Source organism: Ambystoma mexicanum, chromosome 11 (assembly GCF_040938575.1).
Source record: "Ambystoma mexicanum isolate Mex_15411 chromosome 11, UKY_AmexF1_1, whole genome shotgun sequence".
Classification (NCBI taxonomy): Eukaryota; Metazoa; Chordata; class Amphibia; order Caudata; family Ambystomatidae; genus Ambystoma; species Ambystoma mexicanum.
This window is the reverse complement of record NC_090934.1, coordinates 1,441,688,801-1,441,713,980: the sequence shown is the minus strand read 5'-3', so window position 1 is coordinate 1,441,713,980 and position 25,180 is coordinate 1,441,688,801. Positions and strand designations below refer to the sequence as shown.

Here is a 25,180-nt window from a genome sequence, read left to right as displayed (position 1 = left end):
AAGGAAGGAAGGATTTCCTTGTGACAATTTAGGCACGAGGGTTGAAGCCATATAAAGCACTCAGATGGTAATGTATTTAGGACCATCATTACCTTTGTTTCTAAGGTTCTGACAATGTCAATATCGTAGGTCCACTGTCAGATGTCTTTGACTCCCTGTTTCTTCAGTTAAAGATTTGAAGGACAGAGCTTCTCTGTGCAAGGCTCATCATCAGGGAATGCCTGGTACAAGTTAATAGCCACCACCCTAGGGCCAGCAAATCACAAACTAAAAGGAAACGCTACTCCCTTTTATTTCAGGGCCAGTCGGTGGCGCTAAATACACCCACACTCATGTAACAAAAGTCATCCATATCCTTTTTTGATGCAGATGGAAGGGACAAGGAAAAATAAAAGATAGTCAAACTCCCTTTAACAGTATTTTTCTCTTTCTCATGAACAACTAAACACTGGGCCTCATTACGGGTCTGGCGGTAACTGTGCTGGTAAAATGGGCAGGTTGCTGCCGGACCCATAATTAATTACTGGCAACTGACTTCCTGGTAACACCAAGGTATTCCGACCACGGCCGCCGGTAAGTCAGGCGCTGGTAATTTTGTAAATCCCCATTCCCATGGAGTCTCAGAGTCCCAAAGTGCTTCCATGAAACTCTGCGGGTGGGTGTCGTTCCGCCTGCCAGGTCTGACAGGTCAAGTGTAGGACAGCACCCTCCCACAGAGTCGTAGTGTGCCGATCCGGAATCAACAGTGCCGGTAGGCACACAAATTAGGCTTTGCAGGCGGAATTTACTGATGGATTCGTACAGAATCTGACTGGTCTTGAGCAGGTGCTAAACCAAGGTGAATCCCATAGCAATCAATTAATTTTACACATGGCCGGAAAATCTCAGGCAGACGTAAAATCAAACGCACTGATCTCATCTCCGCTCCATTTCCCTCCCTTTGTCTCATCACTGCTCCAAAACTGAGCAACGTATTAAAAGTAAATGGAGGAGTAGAAATGTTACATCTCACTTTTAGACCTCTATTTAAGGGACTGTTAAATGCAGCCCAAAATGTGTTGGCCACATTGCAGACGATGAGGACACATAATATGTGATCTACCTCAAACCCATGATTAGCATTTTATTCTGTTGTCATCTGTCCTCTATATCATCAGAAATAATCACCTAGCAACTCTTCACTCGGTGAGTTCTGCCATCGAAATCTTGGATGCCAGTATTTTGTTCCAGTCAAGGATGGTGTGAGTGATCGGTAGGGGCCGTCTGAATTTTTTCATGGTTTGGTCGGAAAGCATATCATACTCTTCCATGAGAGCTGCCTGAAACTGGTTATCAGCGTTCTCCACCATCTGCGTGAGATCATGTGCTGCTTCCTTCTCGCTATTCAGGAAAAGAGTTTCTTCCACGCTCTTGCTGGCGGCAAGGTGGATATTGCCATCCTCGTAGAAGTGGATCTGCACCAGGATGTTCCCCATTGCCTGGGTGACAGGAGGAGTCAAGTCAAACATCCACTCTGACCGCCAGAGGCCGTTCCAGAAGGCTGCGGGATTGAATTGATGGCCCTCAATACAGGCCACAAAAATCTTCTTGTCCGGCACCGGTTTCCTGAAGACACTGCAAATTCCTTCCTTGTAATGACCCTTCACATACTCATTCAGAGTTTGGTGAAATTCGACCCGCCATGACTCATCTTCCGCCCCATCAATCGGATAAAGCTCAATATCCCTAACTTCACGAGTCATGTGGCAGTAGCGGAAGGACACCTTTTGCTCAGGGTCGAAGAACCGACTGTTCCCAAGGTCATTGTGACGGGTGAGCAGGACTTCCAAGCCATCTTTCACCAGGGGAGTGAAATTGTCCTTGTTATGCAAAGCCCAGGCCTCGGCTGCCTGTTCGTGCATCGCCTTGTCATTCTTAGCCAGCAGGCGAAGATCACTGAACACGTTGACAAATTCACCCGGCGGGGCCTGCCTCAGTAGACTGCCTATTGCAAGCTCCTTGCTGGTTTTGGACAGATCGTAGTCTTCTGACATTCCAAATATTTGTGTCACAATAGAAAAAGCAGGAAAGATGTTCAGCCTAAACGAAGAAGCAAAAGAACATGTCATTTCCAAGAATTACAAATCATACTTGTACACATTACATTTTCATAACCTCACACAATTAGAAGAAAAAAACAGCCTTATGGTTCATTTTTCCAATATATTTCCTGATCATACACATTTAGTGTCTGGTTCTACTTTTGAAGAAACTGCAATTCATGTGTTCTTGTTTATTTTTGGCTATTAGGTGATGTAGGTGGTGTACAAGCACCACCTATAAGCCATAACTGTTGCATTGGAGTACAGCTAGGAGGGAGGTGGCATGTTAGGTGGGCTACATGGCTTGTGGCTGCTATTTGCCCTCAGACTGCCTCTGGCCATCCTAATCCCAATGGTCACTACCACCCACTACCAGCTCCTCCCCTCCCAAGACACCTCCTCCTGCAATGTCTTTCGGCTAGCTCTGTCAAGTAGAAACATTGGCATTTGGCCTGCCGGTGTTATTGCTGATCAGCCTGCTGAGAGTTAATCGCTTAATTGCAGTTGTTAATGTGCTACTAAAAAACATTCCTTAACTAAGTGGCACTTGATTTATATCTGTTCCTTGCACTGAAGTTGTGACTGTTGGGTAGGCATGGGATATGTATTCACCAGACGCTGCTATCGTATCCCCAGGTAACGTCACCATTTTCCAGCAGCTGCCATTTTATGGCCAAATAGTACCGCTACGGCAGTGCCTGACAAAGGCCTGTCCCAATGCGTACATAAAAGCCAAAACAGTTAGCTTAGCCAATGCATGTTATCAAATAATTGCTGAATAAACATTTTCAGTCAAAGGCAGATAGATATGCTTGAAAATTAGGAGTTTGGACAAAAAGTCTACGTTTTTGAAATGCCCATAGTGCTCTGTTACAACAAGTCAATAATTTCGACACGCAAATGCTGGCCAGATATTGGTCCTCATTACAACGTTGCCGGTCCGGACACAACGGTGCCGATAAACTTACCAGCACTATTGTTTTCAGACCGGCAAAGTACAAGTCTGATGTGCCCGACAGGTCTAACCCGGCCAGGCACAGCAGCAGATTTTCACGGAAGCACCGGAACCGTTAGCAAGGGTGCCGGTGTTCCGCATTCCCCATTTCCATAGAGTAACATTGGACTCTATGGGAATGGGGACTTAAAATTTACCGGCGCCTGATTTTTTGGGCCGCGGAAATTGGAATTGGAATCTGCTGGTGTTACCGGGAAGTCAGGCGCTGGTACTTCATTCTGAGTCCAGCAGCAACCCACCAGTAGCACTGACAGATTTACCGCTGGACTCGAAATGAGGCCCATTATCTTTCAGGAGTAAAATCGTCTCAGAAAATAGTCTGATATTGATGTACCAACTATGGGCCTCATTACGACCCAGGCGGTAAGTTACCGCCTGGGCCGTGACGTAAACTACGTTTACGCCATGGTGGTTGGCGGACTTACCGCCCCATTCCGACCTTGGCGGGGCGGTAAGTCCCCAATCCCCATTTACCCTTCCCCATTCCCATTTTTGCCCCATAGGGCATAATGGGAGTGGGGAAGGCGTTAATTACGCCACCGTAAATTACGGTGGCGTAATTAACTCCATGGTCCCTTAGCGCCATGGATTTTAACACCTGCTAAAAGCAGTTGTTAAATCCGCCATGGCGCTAAGGGACCTCGTACTCAGGCGCTAAGGGTCGGCGCTGTTAACGCCGTCGTAAAACCCTTACCGCCTGAGTCGTAATGAGGCCCTATGTCTTTCGTTTAAGTGGACAAGTTGAGTCCGAATAAAAGGGGAAACAGCAAAAAGGGAGAAGGTGATATTTGCCTTCATTGGCCTGTTCGGAAGACGGTTATCATTTATAGTGCAGCTGCCTACCTTTCCTGGACCCCACTGCCTTTTCTCCTTAGCTGCCAAACCCAGCTCAGAATTTCAGCATATTGCCTTTTTCAATGGTTGCCCTGGAGAATATTCACAGATGCCTAGAACACATGTGAGAAGTTGGCTAGAATATATTGTTTGTAGGATTTACAGTGCGCCTATCCTAACGAAACCAGGCGGGAGACCAGCGCCTAGATGCAGATGAAACAAAGCGGCAAAACAAATTCAAAAGAGAGATCCAATTTTTTGGGAAATTAAATGTTTCAAGTGTTTTATGAAACAAGTTCAAGGAATCGATTAAGTGCATGTCCAAAGGACGCTGATTCCAGAGTCTGGGCTCTTCGACAAAACGTATATCACCTCCTGTCGCACAACGAGTATGTGGGATAGTGAGCAAATATTCATTCACCGAGTATAAAGTTGTGGAAGGGTGGTCAGCTCATGAATGCACTTGAGAAAAGACAAAGAAACATAAAAACAATGCATTGGTGGCCAGAAAAGATGTACTTGATAGGAAGAGATGGACCACCACTTGGGAAGTCTAAAGATGAGACTGCTTGCCTATTAATTTTATATAATGACCGCTCCTCTGTGCCGTGACTGCTTCAGAATGCTTCCGTTTGCTGCCTGGTCCTAGCTTCAGGACTAAACGTTGGCCTTTGTTGAACTAAGACAGAACCTGTTTTGTTGCATTCGTTTTTGGTAGATACCCAGCAGCCCGGCCACTTGTTCACTACTCCTCCCTCACCCATACTGCATGGTGGGTCTGAGGGCCCTTATTGTTCATGTAACAGCCAAGAGTACCGCCTGTTTAAGTCGGTCAGTAAAAGAGCTGACCCTTGCGGCATGGCACAGGAGATGGTGATGGTGGTGGCATATGCAATGCTAATTCTACATAGAGGTTAGGAAAATAGCCATAGAGTGCTGGTCCACAAACCTCACATATTAACTCATAAATAAGGTTGCTTTGTTACAGCTATGCCTGAAATCTTACTGCAGTTTTGCTGGAAGTCTCTCAGCATGTGTTGGGTTTCGTCTGTAGAGGTGTCTTTTGCATGCCTGCTGTACCATCAAACCTTGAAGTTAAGTAGTCAATTTTTTGTTTTGTGGTTGTGGATTGGTTGAGGGATTAGGTTGATTCAATCTTCAGCAAGTAAGTGATGCTTTAAGCCAAGCTTTGACAAGATCCACATTTTGTCTGGCTTTGATTGTTATGGGCAGCAGGTTCCAGTGGAGCGGGGCGAGTAGGGAGAAAACGAAGAAGCGAGAGGAGGCACAGGAATGGTATGGACAGTGAGGTTGAGTGCAGAGGAGGATCGGAGTAAACTGAGATACAATCAAGCCGGTATTGAGGCGCAAGACCCTTAATAGCCTTGTAGACTAGGATAAGGATATTGAAAAGAGGGTATTTGTGCTTGGAGAGCCCACTAGCATGCTGCCGGCATGTAGAAGTGGGGGAAGATGGGGATAGGTTGTAGAGATTGGGGTAATATAGTTGAGGTCTTTGTCTAGAGGGAGGAAGCAGCAAAGAGGAAGACCAAGGAGTAGGCTTGAGCAGTAGTCCAGAAGGATAATATGAGCTGCAGAGGCAGTGTTATTGATTAATTGTTGCAGTCGTAGGTCGCTATCACCTAAGATTGTGAGCCTTAGGCGAGGGAGCATGAAGGTCAGGCAGGAAGGAGATAGGAGAGGGGAGGGGAGCGATGGCATTGGAAACTGGGAGAAAGATGACATCTGTTTTGAAGAATTCAGCATGAGGCGGCAGAAAGCCATCCAGTGATGAATTGCAGGGAGACAGTATGTCATCTATTCTGTTGTGACTGGGGTGAAGGTGGGAAAGGAGAACAATCAGCAAAAAGCTGATTGGAAAGCCAAAGAATGAGATACATCTTCTTAGGGCAGAGGTATAGAGGGTGAAGAGTAGAGGTCCAAGGAGTGATCCTTGTGGGGGTGCCAACAGGGAGAGGGGGGTGGGGGCATGCATGTGTGCAGTATCGGTGGAGTGATTACTATGGAGGCCAGATTGATTGGATCATCAAGGCCATGATCCTCAAGGTACTTAGTGATCCGATTGAAGACCACATGCTCAAGAACCTTTGAATGATAGGGAAGGTGAGAAAAAGGGCGATAGTTTGCTGGGATGCTTGAGTCAGTGGAAGGTTTCTTTAATAGTGGTAAGACAGTTGCAGATTTTAAGGAGGCAGGGAAAAGTCCAGCAGCGAGCGAGAGGGCAAAAGGAGAAAAATCAGCAAAAAGCTGACAGTGAAAGCCAAAGAATGAGATAAGCCTTCCTAGGGCAGAAGTGTAGAGGGTGAAGAACAGAGGTCCAAGCACTGATCCTTAGGGGACACAGACAGGGGGAGGAGTCAAGGTCAGAGGTATGCAAGTTACAAAAGGTTTTGAACGATTAGCCTTTGAGGTAGGAGTCAATCCAAACAAGAGCAGATTTATTAAACCAAAGATCCTGGAGAGTGTGGAGGAGAAAGGAGTGGTTGACAGTATCCAACGCAGCTAAAAAGGTAAAAAAGGATGAGTACAGAAGAGAGTTTGGCGTGGTGAGCATTAGAGAGAAAGTTGGAGACATGCATGAATCCAATCACGGAGGAGTGTTCACTACAGAAGCCAGATTGATTGGCTCTTCAAGGCCATTATCCTCAAGGTACTTAGTGTGGGGTACATTTAAAGGCCCTAGACAGAAGCCCCCCTCACCTGAACAGCAGCATTTAAAGACTGCCACCAAAAACGGCCTGGTTTTGCTTGTATTTCATCTGAATGACACAAATTTCTACATTGCAACCAAAAACGGCCTTGCTTTACTTTCTTTTCACCTGAATGACAGTAAGTTATATACTGCAACCAAAAACAGCACTGCTTTACTTTTATTTCATGTGAGGGGCCAGAATTTCCACACTACCAAGAAAAACGGCTTTTGTTTCCCCTTTCACATGAACAGCAGCCCTTTAAACACTGCAAACGATAACGGCTTGGCTTTTTCTTTGTGTTCATGTCAAAGTAAAGAACCATGGGAAAAGGGGGCCTACCCATCATTATCAATGGACTAACAGCAAATGTGAATTCACCCAAGGAGGAGAATTAATAATCCTTTGACCTGCAAGACAGGGTTTTCAACATTAGAAGCAAAAAGCCTGCACACATGTGAAAACGGCTTTAAAAGCCACAGTGAAAAGATGGCATTGCTCACACAGAAAATGTCAGGGAAATATCATGTGGGGGTTGACCAAAGCAAATGTAGATTATGCTCCAAGCCACAAAACTCCAGTCACCTATGAATAGACCCTTACTACAGGACAGACCGGTTCTGGCATGAAGGCAGGAACTCATGATGAGAAAGCCCCACTCCCACGGGATATCACACATATCTTATAACCATCCCGCAATAAAATGTGATGCTGGAGAGGGCATCATAATTCCCTGTTCTGTAGACATGAAAGCAGGAGCCCAAAGATTTAAAAGGAGGCAACATGTGGCTAGAGCTTGACCGAGAGGTGTGAGCTCCTTGTTGCACCCCTTTAACAAAGAACCCACACCACTTCAAAGAGACTTATAAAAACCTCTGGTTACAGGCTGAGCACAGGGAGACAGATGGCTGTGGGGGAAGGAAGCGACTCTCCCCTAGGTGAAACAAGACAATCCGAAGTTACATTAAAAGACTGATTTGATTTTAGGCATTTTTGCAGCACTCAGAATAAGAATCAATTTTGTTTTATGCTATTTTTTCATGTAATTTCCATGCATTTTTAAAGAGACTTATTGCCTTTCCCTAGGACTTTGGGGACTGAAATGGCCAGTTAAGACTAGTTTCTGGCTGATCTGAACAGGTGACAATAATGACAGTTGATGAAAAGATGGAAGATAAAATTAGGAGCATGCTGGATCATTTGCAGAGTCATAACCATTATACATTTTATGAAATGGACAAAAATGTGCCAAAGGGCAATGCTACCTCATACGGAGTTGGCGATCAGTTTACCTAATTCACTATGAGTAACTAAAACCACACAGCTATTTTATATGGCTTGGGCTAGTATAAGTATGAAGTTATGAGACATAACTGGTTCTTGCCAGAAAGTGGTCATGAGAAAAAAAAATTGTAATAAATGCAAAAAGACAGATGGCGCTCTCTTCCCTTGAACCACTCATGACTGGGGGCGGAGAGACAGAGAGAAAGTGTCCAATCCTGGTGGCAGGGATAAATACAGGGCACTCCCCCTAGATTGTAAAGTTAGTGATGTCATTTGTGCTATGAAAGGGGGGCTGTACTTGGTCAGAAGGACAGACAAAAATACAGGGAGTCAGGAGAAAGAGGACGGAGAGAAGGCAGCTGACCCTTACCATCTTTGAGAGTGCAGTGACCAGACCCCTTGACCTAGCTGTCCAGAGTGTCCTGAGATCCAGCTGGCTGTCCTGAATCCTAAACCAAGGCTTGCTTTGTAAGTAGCAGATAACCCCGGTCTTAAATTGCATAAGCCCTTCATATTTGTAGCATTGCATCCGATATTTCCCCATTGAAAACCTCAATTTGCCAGTGTAATTCAGTCATCTTTCCATAGAAGAATCTATTGTTAGCCTGTGTATAATAGCATTTCTCTTTTAAAAACCTCTCAGTTGACAGTGTAAATCCTTAGTATTTTTTTTAAGTAAATCAATTGATCTCCCCATTGAAATTCACAGTACAAGATCATTGCAATTCGAAATCAACCATCTTGTCCCTGATGTTGTATTTAATTGTTATAGTAATTAAAGTGTTGCCCCCAAAACAATAAGTCTCCTTGTAACTGAAAACCAAATTTGTCCGTGTATTGTGTCCCTTAGCAAACAAACTCTCATTTGCATCTGTCCTATTAAACCCCAAACCGTTGTTCCATTGTGAGCAATCCCTTTTGCCATTTTTCTCCAAAAACGGGTTTTCACTTTCTTTGCTGGCTTCCCATCTGGGGGTGGAAGGCTGTACACCAAATCCAATGTTCTCTCTCTATTCCTGCTCCTTGCCACTGCCTTCCATTCAAAGGAATCAAGTTTAATTGATGTTTGGGGGCGAGTGTTGCAGCGGGGAGTGCTAAACCATGGCACTATCACCTTCAACTTGATGGTATTTTCCTGTTTTGTCATTAAAACAAAAGGAAGTGCAACAGTCTATTTCAACCTGATCATATTTTCCTGTTTGTCATTATAACAAAAGTGAGTGTAACCGCCCATTTCCACTTGATCGCTCTAGATAGGACATTGCATTTGTGTTGCCACTATTTTAGGGGCTGCTGTATATTGATTATTTTCCTTTTTTAATTAAATAATAAATTAATAAATATCTTATTGATACACACCAGCCTGGTTCCTAGTCCATTGTGACACGGGGTGTTGGTGGAGGTTGGGTGCAAGACCGGTTGGAGGCCTACTCAAAAAAAGAATCTGTGGTTTATTGAAGATAAAAATCGCTTTATTCTTAGCCACATTTGTTGTCGGGGAAGGAGTCCCTGGCTGGAGTGTGCCGTGTAATAAAACTGTGACATTAGTGATCCAATTGAAGACCACCTGTTCAAGGACTTTTGATTGATGGGGAAGGAGAGAAAAAGGGTGATAGTTTGTTGGGACGTTTGGGTCAGGAGAGGGTTTCTTCAATGGGATTAAGACAGTTGCATATTTTAAGGAGGTGGGGAAGGTGCATCAGAGAGAGAGAGAGAAAGAGAGAGAGAGAGGGGGGAGGTAAAAGAGCTCTTAGAGATATGGGCAGGTAATTGAGACTGAGTTGATGACCATTTGGGGAGCAAAAGGGTTGAGTGGAGCACAAGATGGGTAAGCACAGCAAAGGATGGATGCTAATCAATAGGAGCGGTAGGGGTGAAGTATTTGAGCATAGAAGAGCTAGAGGTAGAGGTGGTGGACAGAAGGAGGGTTGACGAGGGAGAGTGAGGAGGGCTGTCAGAGTGTCATAAATTGGAGAGATTTTAGAGGAAAAGCAGTCAGCACAGTCATTAGCAGAAATGGAGGAAGTGATACGTCAATACGTGGGAGGTGTGAGCAAAGATTAGAGAGTAGATAAAGGTTTGCTGGGGGATTGGGAAGGGAGGAGATTAGGTTTGTGATGTAGGAGGATTTGGCAGAGTCTAGTGCAGGGATTAGGACAGTAAGGGAAATTTAATAGATTAAAAGTAGGGAAGGTGTCTGTTATTTTTTGGGAGTCTGAATTTCAGAGGTAATCCAAGGATGAGAACAGGGATGGAAAGGTGGGAATGTGCAAGCAGGATAGTGTTGTTCAAATGGAGTCAAAAGTGCATAGTGCAAGTCTGAGATATCCCCATCAATGAGGAGGTATGAACAGGAGAAGAGACAGTAGTGTGGTCCCTAAATCATCAAGGTAAGGTGCAAGAGAGTCCTGCCTGAATGTCCTCTCAGTCATTGAAGAGGGAAACTGAGGAGTAGAAGGTAGAGGTACCAAGATATTAAAGTGAACAATGGAGTGATTAGAGGGAGAGGTGTCAGTGGAGAGGTCAGAGGAGGAGACTGAATAAAGGAGAAAGACAAGGCCAAGAGTGTTCCCACCAGAGTGGGTAGGATGATCATGGAGAGAGGGAAGGGAGTTGTAAGATAGGAGGGATTTAAGTTTCAGTCAGGTGGGTGAAGAGGCTTGAGAAGGACGAAGTCCCCAGCATGACAATGGGGATGTCATTAGCAAGTGACTCAAGGAAGAGGGTCAGATTAGGGAATAAGGAGTTAAGAGAGCCAGAACAGTTGCATGTAGTAGGATGAGTAGTACGAGGGGGGTGTTGAATAGTGACATATTCAAAAGAGGTAGATTTAATGTCAGGGGTACAGGGATAGTGTTGAGGGTTTTATTAATAAGGAACCCCACACCAGCACCCTTCCCAATAGGTCTGGGAGAGTGGGAGAGTATAGCACAGTCAGTGTGGAGAACTGCTAGTGTAGCAGAGTCATGAGGGGAGATTCAGGTTTCTGTGATAGCATGAATGAAAGTTGAGGGTTGTAAGACTCAAAGTGGTCAATGATGTTAGAAGACATGTTGCAGAGGGATTGTGCATTCCATTGGGCCAAGTGAAAGAGTGACAGGAGGTGGGGGAAAGGAGCAGGCATGGTGCGGTAGGCTGGGGTGATAGATGAGGTTGGAGGTCTTGAGAGCATGGGAGCATCTTATTTAAGGGGTGCAGGTGACAGTGCAGGGGTGTGAGAAAGATTGGGAGGCCAAGACTGATGCAGAAGTTGCGGCTGAAGGCTATAAGGGAAGGGAAGGAGAATAGTGAGTAGAAGGACAAACGCAGCGAAATCAAGATACATGATGAGGGTAGAAGAAATAGGGAAGTGATGATAATTCATTGCTTGGGCAATTATCATCTTTATAAATAAATGCCTGGAGTATGATCAAAGGTAGTGGAGGAGGCATTGTTTCCTGGTCACTGTCACTGCTGTTCAGCAAGTGGGGTTCATCAGTGAAACCTTTGTTTTTCAAACATTTGACCAACTTGAACTTGTTTCTTTTGTTTCAATTGGGGAACCTGTGTGAGGGTGAAAGTGATACCTCTTTCTATAAGGTTTGTGTGTCGGAGGGGTTGCAATCCACAACTTATGGATGGCACCAGCATAGATGCTGCATACATTCCTGGATCAGAGGGAGGCATTATTTCCTGCAATAGATTTGGCTTTGATTTCTAATTCAGTTTGGATGTATATATTGATGAGAACATGGTTGGTCATAGAGAGGGTGAAGGAGGTTGGGGATCTACAAACAAGAATTTCTGGACTCAAGAATTTCTGGATGGTAACCTGTTGCTTGGGAGAGAGCTTAGCATGGACTGCATTTTGCTGACGTATATAGCTTTGTCGTTGAAGGCTGTGCCAATCAGGTCTACTTAGTTTATTTATTTATTTATTTATAGAGCGCGCCAAGCCCATAGGCATCTGGGTGCTATGCCTACAGTTCCAAACAAGTACATAAAAAAGAATACAGCACAATATTACATAAGGATGATTACAAATATCCATCACATATTACCTACATATTTACATAGCAGGTCTACTAGTTTTTGTCATCCTTGGATACCTTTGGTACAGAAATGCGGAAAATAGAGTGAAAAGTGACTGCGTATGAAGGCAAGTCTGGTGTGTGGAAAGGTTTGACTGCTTGGCTTTGGCCAAGCTCCATACAGGAGTAGAGGTCTATGATAAGTGTTTCGTAGTTGTGTCTGAGAATTGTCACCCTTGAAAGTTTCCTCGCCTTTTTGGTATTCATGACTTCATAGCTAGAAGCTTGACTGTCCTTTGGGATTGCTAAGGGAAGCTGATTTCATAGCTAGCAGCTTGACTGTCCCTTGGGATTGCTAAGGGAAGTCACCATGGATTCATGATTTCATAGCTAGCAGCTTGACTGTCCCTTGGGACTGCTAAGGGAAGTCACCATGGATTCATGATTTCATAGCTAGCAGCTTGACTGTCCCTTGGGATTGCTAAGGGGAGCCACCATGGATTCATGATTTCATAGCTAGCAGCTTGACTGTCCCTTGGGATTGCTAAGGGGAGCCACCATGGATTCATGATTTCATAGTTAGCAGCTTGACTGTCCCTTGGGATTGCTAAGGGGAGCCACCATGGATTCATGATTTCATAGCTAGCAGCTTGACTGTCCCTTGGGATTGCTAAGGGAAGCCACCATGGATTCATCATTTCATAGCTAGCAGCTTGACTGTCCCTTGGCATTGCTAAGGGAAGCCACCATGGATTCATGATTTCATAGCTAGCAGCTTAACTGTCCCTTGGGATTGCTAAGGCAAGCCACCATGGATTCATGATTTCATAGCTAGCAGCTTGACTGTCCCTTGGGATTGCTAAGGGAAGCCACCATGGATTCATGATTTCATAGCTAGCAGCTTGACTGTCCCTTGACTGTCCCTTGGGATTGCTAAGGCAAGCCACCATGGATTCGTGATTTCACAGCTAGCAACTTGACTGTCCCTTGGGATTGCTAAGGGAAGCCACCATGGATTCGTGATTTCACAGCTAGCAACTTGACTGTCCCTTGGGATTGCTAAGGGAAGCCACAATGGATTCATGATTTCACAGCTAGCAGCTTGACTGTCCCTTGGGATTGCTAAAGCAAGCCACCATGGATTTGTGATTTCACAGCTGGCAACTTGACTGTCCCTTGGGATTGCTAAGGCAAGCCACCATGGATTCGTGATTTCACAGCTAGCAGCTTGACTGTCCCTTGGGATTGCTAAGTGAAGCCACCATGGATTCGTGATTTCACAGCTAGCAGCTTGACTGTCCCTTGGGATTGCTAAGGCAAGCCACCATGGATTCGTGATTTCACAGCTAGCAGCTTGACTGTCCCTTGGGATTGCTAAGTGAAGCCACCATGGATTCGTGATTTCACAGCTAGCAGCTTGACTGTCCCTTGGGATTGCTAAGGGAAGCCACCATGGATTCATGATTTCACAGCTAGCAGCTTGACTGTCCCTTGGGATTGCTAAGGGAAGCCACCATGGATTCATGATTTCACAGCTAGCAGCTTGACTGTCCCTTGGGATTGCTAAGGGAAGCCACCATGGATTCATGATTTCACAGCTAGCAGCTTGACTGTCCCTTGGGATTGCTAAGGGAAGCCACCATGGATTCATGATTTCACAGCTAGCAGCTTGACTGTCCCTTGGGATTGCTAAGGGAAGCCACCATGGATTCATGATTTCACAGCTAGCAGCTTGACTGTCCCTTGGGATTGCTAAGGGAAGCCACCATGGATTCATGATTTCACAGCTAGCAGCTTGACTGTCCCTTGGGATTGCTAAGGGAAGCCACCATGGATTCATGATTTCACAGCTAGCAGCTTGACTGTCCCTTGGGACTGCTAAGGGAAGCCACCATGGATTCATGATTTCACAGCTAGCAGCTTGACTGTCCCTTGGGACTGCTAAGGGAAGCCACCATGGATTCATGATTTCACAGCTAGCAGCTTGACTGTCCCTTGGGATTGCTAAGGGAAGCCACGGGAAGCCATCATGGATTCATGATTTCATAGCTAGCAGCTTGACTGTCCCTTGGGATTGCTAAGGGAAGCCACCATGGATTCATGATTTCATAGCTAGCAGCTTGACTGTCCCTTGGGATTGCTAAGGGAAGCCACCATGGAACAGTGTAAATGGTGCCGGTGGGAGTAAGGGTGAGGTTGTGGCAGTATATTGCAGTCATGTGCCCTAACACAACAAGGGATTTCAGCAAAGGTGGTTCTGTGCAAAGCATTTGGCCATCGGTGTGCAGGCACTAAAGAGTTCTTGTAACAAGGGCTGAGGTATCATGCTCATTGGTGGTCTTCATTGGGGCAGTTGGACCTGCACATATAGCAGTCACAGTTCTGGCCCCAATCATTCACATTTGGACCAAGCACTAATATGAACAATGTTTTGTTGTGCCTGTGTGCCGCCCTCTGCTGTTCCTTTATTGCACCTGGAGAGGTTGCCTTTGTCCAAAGGGAAAGGTTTCCTTCGCCCATCTATATATTGACGCGTTTTAGCCACCAGGGGCGCACAGAGTGAGTTGCAGTCCATTTCTGCAGGGCTGCTTTCCCATGCATTTCCTGCTACCTTTCGGGTCCCCAAGGCAGCAGGCTGGAGAACCATGGTGGAGAGAAGGATTCTGCTGCATTGCAGTCCAGCTGCTGCATCTAGTTTAAGTTCCAACATCTCACACCAACTGTGTTCACAATTGAAGTGCTCTGGCTGCCTTTGAAGTGCTCTGGCTGCCTTTGAAGTGCTCTGGTCATGACCATGTTGGAATTGAAATAATATTATGCCTCCTATCGCAGTAATTGAATGTGTATTGGCTTACGCCAAGTTGTCTAAAATATCATGTAAATAGACTCCGTGGCAAGGTCTTGACCTTAACGAAAAGTAATGTAAGTCGCCATCTTGGATTTAGCCGCCATTTTAGGTTCTCTTGTAATGTGGAAGTCACCCTGAACATCAAAATGGAGGCTGAATGACATTCTGAGTGAGATTCTGGCCGTTGTGACCTCCGCACACACGAATAATTAATATGCCTGCAGGCCACTTGTCGGGGTCGTGAACTGAGACCTTGTCCTATTACTGACCTATGTGTAAATGAACAACTGTATCAGCGGAACTGATCAAAATGCATACATTATAGGATTGACCTGGCAAGGAACCCTAGGCCTGATCCCAAGAATGGTTAACCCGCGAGGGGGTTGGCCAAGGGCTGGATAAAGGATATAAAAGCCCAAGTATTCCAAATGTACCGTCTCTCTACTAATGCATCGAACCCTCGTTGAATTTTGTTACGTTACTCTGAGAGCCGAATAGCTATTCGTTTGTCAATTGACTTTGGTAACTCTTGTAGCTTTTAAATAAAGCACTTGTATGTCCTTTGTAACCTGTGTTGGTGTGTTTCTTTTGGGCTTCCCAGCCTCATATCAATTTTTATGTTTTCACAGTTGGCGCCCGAATAGGGACCCTCAAGATTGATGCCGGATCATTGAAGGTTGACGCAAACTATCGAACCGGGATCGGACGGTGTGATTCTGCGGGCCCGACCGAACGAGACGCGATACCTCGGCAGCGCTGCACGATCCAATCCATGGACGATAGTCGTGTGTTCTGACACGGCATCTTGACGAGGGTCCATTTTTTTGAGACGGGCAGATTTGTCAAAACCACCAAACACAAGGTAAAATTCGTTAGGTAAGTTCTTTGATAAACCGTACGGTCCTCCTTAGGTTTGGTCAGGTGCAGTCGTGACCCGGCTCTTAATTTAACCCTGACAATTTGAATTTGGCGTATTGTATCTGCAGACACAATTATTGACCAGGTAACACCAATTTTTTGTGAAATGCCTGGGAAATTGTCTAGCTGCTTTAGGGCTCTGTTCCGCAGCGATCGACAATCTTTGGAATTTAGCCGCCCGGCACCACAGGAGGGGTCGCCGGTATGTACTATGTACTGTAAGTATGGCATTGGTAGTATAGTATTTAATGATATTTGGCACAGACAGACCAGACATGCCTCCGAATTTCAGTGGCCAATCAATGGCAGTTTTGAGATCTCCCGTATTGAATACCTAGAATCGGTCTTGCTAAAAAAGAAGGCTAGACCTGCAGCCTTTGATGTTTTACAGAACTGGAAAAAAGAAGCGTTACAGCAGCTTAAAAGTAGGGATAAACATGCACGCCATCATAAAACAAATGCCGAAAAAGCGTTGTTATATGATAAAGAAAAACATTCAGAATCAGTTAAAAATATGGATAGGGCTTTTTCACTTGGAATCCAGAAAATTTACCCCTCTAAAGATTTTCATGTTTCTGAAGAATTTATTGAAAAATTGTTAAACGAACGCAGGCCTGGTGCCTCCGCGCCACCTCCGTATGATCCTCTCCCGGGTACTCTGCCCATTGCTGCTGTTATTCCTGTTCCCCCTGTACAACCTATTGTTCCTATTCCTCTAGTTGTTGTCCCTCCACCTATCGCACCGCCCCTTCCTCCTGCGCCGATAGTTGCACCTTTATTAAATTTACCTGCACCTCTGCTCCCGAGTGGTCCCGTATTGACTGAAGTTGATCAAGGTGCAGGATCAAAGATCGTCACTCGTAATACTGTTTCTGCAGATAAGAAACAGGAATTGTTTGCATGGGCTAAGCACTGTATGAGAAAGGTGATCAAGTTAATGTTTTTTCCACATTATCTAATTTGAACAGTTTTCCCGAGAAAAATGTTTTTATCGAAGGTTTGGGGACTCATTTATGTGTGATATGGGGTAGATTACAAAATTCGGATCTTCCACAAGGGGTGAGAGATCTAAATGCTTTGGCACTTTCGAGGGACACAGAGCAGAAAGTATATGGTCATGTTGAAAGATTGTTTGAGTATTGGAAGGACTTTGAAAAGTCACGAGATGAGGATGACGAAGACGATAGTATGTATGTACAGAACCGGTTCCTTCCGTGTCGTAGATCGGCACCTGAGGAAGTACGAATTTGTACCAAAGATGCGATTCGATGGATCTCGGATTCATCGATTCCGCCACATGAAGTATATGACACGTATAGTCAGTATACAGTAGAAATGCAAAGAAAGGTCATTCAGGTAATGGTACAGTACCTGCAAGAAGAATGTGTAAGAAAGAAGGTTAGTTGCCCCATAGAATTGTTGGGGATTTGTAAAAGGGCTTTTTCGCCCGACACTTCTTCGGCTGCCTTAGCGCTCGACCTGGCTCTGTTGCTTAGTAAGTGGCCGGAGGTACCTATTTCTCAGTTACCTATGAGAGAGGTTCCTCCGACCTTTGTCCCAAAGGTTGAGATTCCTGCTAACGCTGGGACTGGTGCACCCGCTGTGGATATCCCTGCGCATTATGTATCACAATTTGTTCACGTCCCGTTTGCACGACAGGAAGTGAACACTATTAGACAATCAGTTCCCGATATCGGGAAAAACCCGACAGGGTTTTACAAAGAGATAGAGTCCGTCTTGCAGTCCTCTGGGTTCACCTTAAGTGATATTGACTTGCTATTCCCTGTACTCCTACCCGTAGATGTATGGAAGCAGGTTCGGACAATAGACGATGTGCCAGGGTTGGGAGATACGTGGGCTAATATGATTAGGATTGATGGGGAAAGACCAGCAGGTGAGAAACCACCTCAGGTAATACTTACTTTGCCTGATAGAATTGTCGCAAAATTAAAAACTATAATTCCAGAGAAAAGAATTATTTGGGACAAGCTTACGGCCTGTGTTCAAGGGAAAACTGAAGGCGCCACCGAATTCTTTAACAGATTCGAGCAGGTATTTTCTGACTTCAGTGGGCAGGATTTGGGTACAGAGTCTAGGAAAAGGTTGTTTGTGGACAAATTTGTACGTGGATTGTTGCCCGACATCCAGTCACAGATTATGTCCTCTGAGAGCGCTTGGCAGGCAAAATCTCAATCTGAGGTTTTGCACATGGCTCAGTATTATGAGAATCGTGTTAATAATGAGAAGGAGAAAATAGAAAAGAGGAAAGGAGATTTGAAAACCAAAGTATTATTACAACAAATTGTTAGAAACCCCAGAGGAGGAACGACACAGACCAAAGGTCAGTGTGTCCCAAAAGGAAATGCTCCTTTGGGTTCTGTGAATATTAATCAATGTGCTTATTGCCGCCAGGAAGTTCATTGGCGAGCACAGTGCCCCGTCCTTCGACAAAGGTCAAACAGTGCGTTTGGGAGTATGGGTAGACAACCTAGGGGCCGCCCTGGAGCAGGGGGCCCTGATAGAGGTCAGTTTTTGCAAGATCCTCAGCAACCTTTTTCACGGGAAAATCAGACCTCGAGTGTGGACTCGAGGAACATATTTGATCACCCTTCTGCTGCCTACCTTTCTGAAGAGCTTCCTTCCGATGATACTCTATTTCATTAGGACTGCCCGAAGCAGGGTTTGGAACCTTCACCTATTCCTGTTAATCAGAAAGGCCCCTACGTTGAATTATTAGTAGGGAATAGGAAACACCAGTTTTTGATAGACACTGGAGCACAGAAGTGCTCCATTGATCATTCTCGGGTTCCAAACATTCCACTGTCAGGGCAAACACATGTTTCCGTAGGGTTTTCTGGTATACCAATTGTCTGTCCCGTTTCTTCACCGGTGTCTGTTTCTTTGGGTCCCTTTACGGACCATTGCCCTTTTCTTCTGACTTCGAACTGTGGAGAGAATTTGCTGGGGTTGAATTTGTTAAAGAAATTGAATGCAGTAATTCATTGTTCCTCTGATGGAGTACGGCTGACGGTTTCACCACAGCAACTTCCTAATTCTCAGTTTCTGATTCGACCTTTACCTCCTGAGTTTAGCATTGTCCCGGAATGTTTATGGGCGGTTGACGACAATGATGTCGGTGTACTACAGATTGAGCCCGTTAAAATAGTTTTGAAACATGGAGTTAAACTACCACGCATTCCGCAGTACAAAATATCAGTTGAGGGCGAGCGTGCTTTGAAATGCATTGTCTCCGATTTTGTGCATCGTGGGGTGATCGAGGAGATTACAGGTAGTTTGTGTAACAGTCCGATCTTGCCTGTATATAAGAAAGGCGACAATGCAATCCCATACCGGTTCATAATTGATCTTCGTGCTATTAACAGAGTTGTCGCCCCACAATTCCCAATCGTGCTTGATGTAACGACGATATTGACAATGATCCCTGCTACGGCTACGCACTTCAGCGTTGTGGATTTAAAAAATGCTTTCTTTAGCATTCCTATACATAAGGAAAGTAGATATTTGTTTGCGTTCACCTTGGGGGGACGCTCATTTACATTCACTAGGGCACCTCAAGGGTATACTGAAAGTCCAAGCATTTATAGTAGAGCTTTGAAAGAGCAGCTCGACACCCTTGAATTGCCACCTACTTGTACACTGCTTCAATATGTTGATGATTTGCTTTTGGCTGCAGACTCTGAAAGTGCTTGTAAAGAAGGCACTATACTGTTGCTTGTTCATCTAGCTAAAAATGGTCATAAAGCTTCGGTCAAAAAATTTCAATATTGTTGTCAGGAGGTCGCCTATTTAGGCTACCTCCTGTCAAAGGAGGGGAGAAGGTTGACACCTGAAAGAATAAAACACATTTCTGGCATGTCTGTTCCAAATACACAGAAGGAAGTCAGAGCCTTAATAGGTATGGCTTCTTACTGTAGGTTGTGGATCCCGAACTTTTCGCTAGTGATAAAACCGATGTTGGCTTTGACGAAGAAGGGCATTTCTCTGCCAATGCCATGGAAATCGGAACATCAACGATCATTTGAGCTTCTCAAAACCGCGTTATGCTCTGCACCGGTTCTGGGTACTCCAAATTATGACAAGGCCTTTGTGTTGTTTGTGCATAAATGTGATGGATGTGCTTTGGCTGTGTTAACACAGGAACACGGAGGGAAGAATAGGCCGTGCGGCTACTACTCCTCCACCCTTGATCCTGTCGCATGCGCTTTGCCAAGATGTTTGCGAGCTGTCGCTGCTGCTGCCGCGTCTGTAAAACAGAGTGAGGGAATGGTCCTAGGCCATGATTTGATTTTGATGGTACCTCACTCTGTAGATATCCTATTGAACAAAACCCAAACGCAACACCTCACCTCTGCACGGTTAACAAGGTATGAATTAATTCTGTTTGCACCTCACATTCAAATTAAGAGGTGTTGTGTTCTTAATCCGGCTGAACTCTTACCTTGCCCGCAAAACACTGTTTGCGGTGACGAAGAATTACATGACTGCCTGTATACCACTGAACAAGAAACGAAGGGCAGGATAGATCTTATAGATACTCCTTTGGACAATGCAGAAGGGGAGCTGTTTTGTGATGGCTCCTGCTTCAAACTTTCAGATGGTACATCTACAGCTGCTTACGCAGTTACTACATTGAGTAAAGTTGTTGAAACTAAGAGAATTTCGCATAACTCCGCGCAGGCCGCAGAGATTATAGCATTGACCCGAGCTTGTGAACTCTCCGAAGGGCGTATAGTAAATATATATACTGATAGCCAGTACGCCTTTGGGGTGGCTCACAACTTTGGGAGGCTCTGGTCGGAAAGAGGGTTCCTGACCTCACATGGGACCAAGATTCAGCATGGCCCCTTGATAGTGCAATTGCTCTCTGCACTCTCGCTCCCTAGGCAGTTAGCGATCATGAAATGTGCAGCACATCGTAAGGTCATAGATGATGCGGGAAAAGGGAACGCTTTTGCGGACCTGATAGCCAGGCAAATGGCCACCGACCTTAGCACGGACATATATGCTTTGAAGGAAATGAAAGATGCTTATATAATGGATGAAGGTATTGGGTCTGTGTGAGATATTCAAACTGATGCCACAACAGAAGAATCTAAAAGGTGGGCCGAAGGAATGGGGAAACTAGATGATGATGGGTGTTGGGTGGATACATCTGAAGGAAAATGGTTGCTCCCTGATTCATATGTACTGGCAATGGTTACGATGGCACACGGTCCTACACATGTGTGTGCTCAGCAGATCACAAAAATGTTAGAACAAGTTTGGGTGAATAACAAGATTCTGGAGACTGCAAAACGTCATGTTCGGAACTGCATGATCTGCTTACAGCACAATGTGAGTAAGGGGACAGTAACTCCAAGGGGAAGCTTTGGGCCCCCCTTCTGTTCCCTTCGAGGTCATTCACTTTGATTTTATTGAGATGGAACGGTGTAACAATCTGAAATATGTTCTTGTAATTATTTGTGCCTTTAGTAAATGGGTCGAGGCTTTCCCCGTTAAAGATGCTACCGCCATGACCACTGCAAAGATTGTGGTAAAAGAATTCTTTCCTCGATTTGGGCTCCCAAGGGTAATTTGGTCGGACAATGGTCCTCATTTTGTTGCAGCAGTAATTTTGCAGATATGCACAGCATTACATATTGAGAAACGATTTCACTCAGCTAGACATCCTCAAAGTGCTGGGTTGGTGGAAAGACATAATGGTATCTTAAAGAATAAGCTTGCAAAAACATGTGCCGATACCAAACTGAAATGGCCAGATGCCTTACCTATTGTATTATTGGCTATGCGTACCACACCTCAAACTAAGACTGGGCTTTCTCCATTTGAGGTAGTGATGGGGAGACCTGCTAACATTTGGGGTCTCCCAAAACCTAAAGCCCTGAGAGAGGTGGAAATTGTATTGCTTGTAGACTACTGTAACCAGTTAACTAAAAATCTGTATTTCATTTATCACCAGGTATATTCAGCTTTACCTGTACGGTTCACGGGCCCAGGACACGATATACAGCCTGGAAGTTGGGTCCTAGTGAAGGCCTACGAAAGGTCTTCCTGTCTCGCTCCTCGTTGGAAGGGACCCTACCAGGTGCTGTTGGTCACCCGGACAGCAGTGCGGGTGGCTGGGAAGAAACACTGGATCCACGCGACGCATGTCAAGAAACTTCCTCACCCGACGCCACACGTTACAGAAGAAGCAGATCCCCTCGCTGATGCTACAGTCTCTGATCTTGGAGTAGCAAACAGCGCTGTGAGTGCGTCAGAGAATTTCTCTGAGCCCGTGGAGCTTGGGGAACAGTCCATTTCGTCTCCGCACTCTTTTGAAAAATCACTTCCGGAAAACACTGTTTCAAGTTCTGCGACTTCCATCACCTCTGATACGTCGCTTCCCTCAGGAAGTGACGACACCTTATTTTCGGATCAAACAATCTTGGGTACCACCAGGTACAACCTTCGACGAAGAAAATAGAACTACGGCACGGGTCTTTCCGTGCATTTGGGAAAGAGAAGTGATTGAAAGTTTTCTTTTGTATAAGAAAGTTTCTGTTGAACAACAGGAAGAAAAAGGGACTCTGCTGGCTAGGGTTGGGAAGGACTAAGAAATCGCGTGACCGTAGCGTCGCCAGCAACGAACATTGGGGTTGTCGATTGAGGAACTACAATGCCTGCCACCTCCACTGCTGCTCCCCGCACTGGACTTGTGAATAAGGGGTGACCAACTTGGACAATGAACAATGTGCCTGGGCCCCGAAAAACGTATTGCTGTGTTTTGATAATGATAATTGTTATTTTTGCAATTACTGCTGTTGGACTTTGGTACTTTGAATAAATCTATCCTCTAAAACCTCTACTGCCAACCGAGATTGTACCAACTGCTTTGACTCCCTCTGTACACCTTCACACTCTGTCCCCTAGAGACTCCCAACATAGACAAAAGTATCATAATAACACTCTAATGATAGTAATGAATGCAACGCACGCCATTTTTAAAAAGAGTAATTGTTGGATTTGCACTCATTTACCGCAACATGGGAACAAGAGGTTCTGATGAACGACCTAATGGCTACAGATATTACAGACAATGATTCGGGATGTATGGATGACAATATATGGAGTTATTTGCAAAAGTATTAGAAATGATATTAGCACTTGGCATAGGCCAAAAGGAGGGTCTGTTGGAATTGAAATAATATTTTTCCTCCTATCGCAGTAAATGAATGCGTATTGGCCTACGCCAAGTTGTCTAAAATATCATGTAAATAGACTCCGCGGCAAGGTCTTGACCTTAACGAAAAGTAATGTAAGTCGCCATCTTGGATTTAACCGCCATTTTAGGTTCTCTTGTAATGTGGAAGTCACCCTGAACATCAAAATGGAGGCTGAATGACATTCTGAGTGAGATTTTGGCCGTTGTGACCTTCGCACACACGAATAATTAATATGCCTGCAGGCCACTTGTCGGGGTCGCGAACTGAGACCTTGTCCTATTACTGACCTATGTGTAAATGAACAACTGTATCAGCGGAACTGATCAAAATTCATACATTATAGGATTGACCTGGCAAGGAACCCTAGGCCTGATCCCAAGAATGGTTAACCCGCGAGGGGGTTGGCCAAGGGCTGGATAAAGGATATAAAAGCCCAAGTATTCCAAATGTACGGTCTCTCTACTAATGCATCGAACCTTCGTTGAAGTTCGTTGCGTTACTCTGAGAGCCGAATAGCTATCCGTTTGTCAATTGACTTTGGTAACTTTTGTAGCTTTTAAATAAAGCACTTGTATGTCCTTTGTAACCTGTGTTGGTGTGTTTCTTTTGGGCTTCCCAGCCTCATATCAATTTTTATGTTTTCACAACCATGGATTCATTATTTGCTATTAAGTTGGCAAACAGCGTTATATATGGGGAAGTACCCCCTAGTGTATGTTATAAGGATATTGCAAGTCAAAGAGGAGTACACTGACCAACCAGAGATACGTGCCAAAGTCTGAGTTCCTTTCTAACGTCATAGAACTCTGAGGCGACTTGCAAATATCCCTTTTATGCATAATGGGGGTATTCTATTCCTTACACTACATGGCCACACATTGTCCTCTCCTTAACTACTGTCCTCTCTCTTGCTTAATCTAATGTAAGAGATCTTGTATGTGCTGTTCCATGTAATGAAGAATGTGTTTGGATTTCAAAAAACGAACACACAGCTTGTACTGTATCGGAGAAAATTAGTTTGAGCAGTTTAATGAAATGAATTTTAAAAAACATGTTCATTTCATGCTTTAAAATACGTAAAAGATGCTGATTCTTGCTCACGTGTGTCACTGCAGAAGTGCACAAATTAAAACAATCTACCATAAACAGTTCCTTGTCAATTACTGTCTGTAAAGTTGTCACAGAAAACAGTTTTACAAGCACAGAATGTCAAATGCTTATCCTTTAAGTGCAGCAGAGAGAGATGGAGTTACGCTCAGTGCTAGCTCAAACAGCAGGCATTGTGATGTCACTAATGAAGGTTAATAACTGATTGCAGATCGGTTGTGATGTCACTTTGTCATTTCCCATCGGATCCAATGGACCCAATGGGGAATGGGCAATTACAGTTACCGCCCAACCCTTGATCCGGTGCTAATAGCGCGGAAATGGTTGGCGATAACCCTATTAGCGCTGCCGGTAATACCGCCAGGATACCACCCAACTCATAATGAGGCCTGATGTATTTTATTGAATTTAAAGTCAATGTGTGATTTATATTGCTACAGAATAATCAAAGACGTTTCATATGTAGAAGTGAGCCTATGACTACTCGCCGACTTCAAATGCACGGGACGCAGCACTTTGTGTACAAATGGTTTTGGGGCAATGGTACCCATAAATCAACAAAGTCTGAATAACTGGAACCTTCATTCGATTGAAGAGAACAAAGGTTCTGTCATCTTTAAAAATTGGTCCATGTTCCTTCATCGACCTACATTTTTTCCAATACATTTTTGCTAAAAAAACTGCTTTGAACAAACTCATACATTGTTTTATTTTTTTTATTTGGTGGGTCCCACCCAGCTCCCCTTTTCCCTATACTCTTACCCCTACCCCAACCCCAACTCCACCCATGTTAACCCTTTACCACCCCACCCCCTATATATTTCGATAAGTAACTGTTTTTCGTCAAAAATAAGATCGATAAAATCAGAACGGCCAAACAACACAATACCATTAAAAATAAGCGAGAGCGACCCATGGTGCAGTAGTTTGCATTATCCAGTTGAAACATGTGCTTCCATTATCAGCATACCTCAATCAGAGCCCCATTTAGAACGGGCCCTTGTGCTCCATGTTGGGGGCCAGAAGTCCAATGCTGGACACAGTGAGCGCTCTGCGACTTCTACACTGGCAGGTTTTGGTCCTGTATTTACAGGCCTTGGCGCATGTAGAGGGAGTTGTGCAATAACGGAGTGCTCTGGGATTATT

The 25,180-nt window shown here is 44.8% G+C and overlaps 1 pseudogene; it reads right to left on the bottom strand.

The window, feature by feature from the left end:
- Positions 1-1,094: 1,094 nt before the first annotated feature.
- The window catches only part of LOC138504866 (F-actin-capping protein subunit alpha-1 pseudogene), a 56,311-nt pseudogene continuing 32,225 nt past the window's right edge, over positions 1,095-25,180 (bottom strand).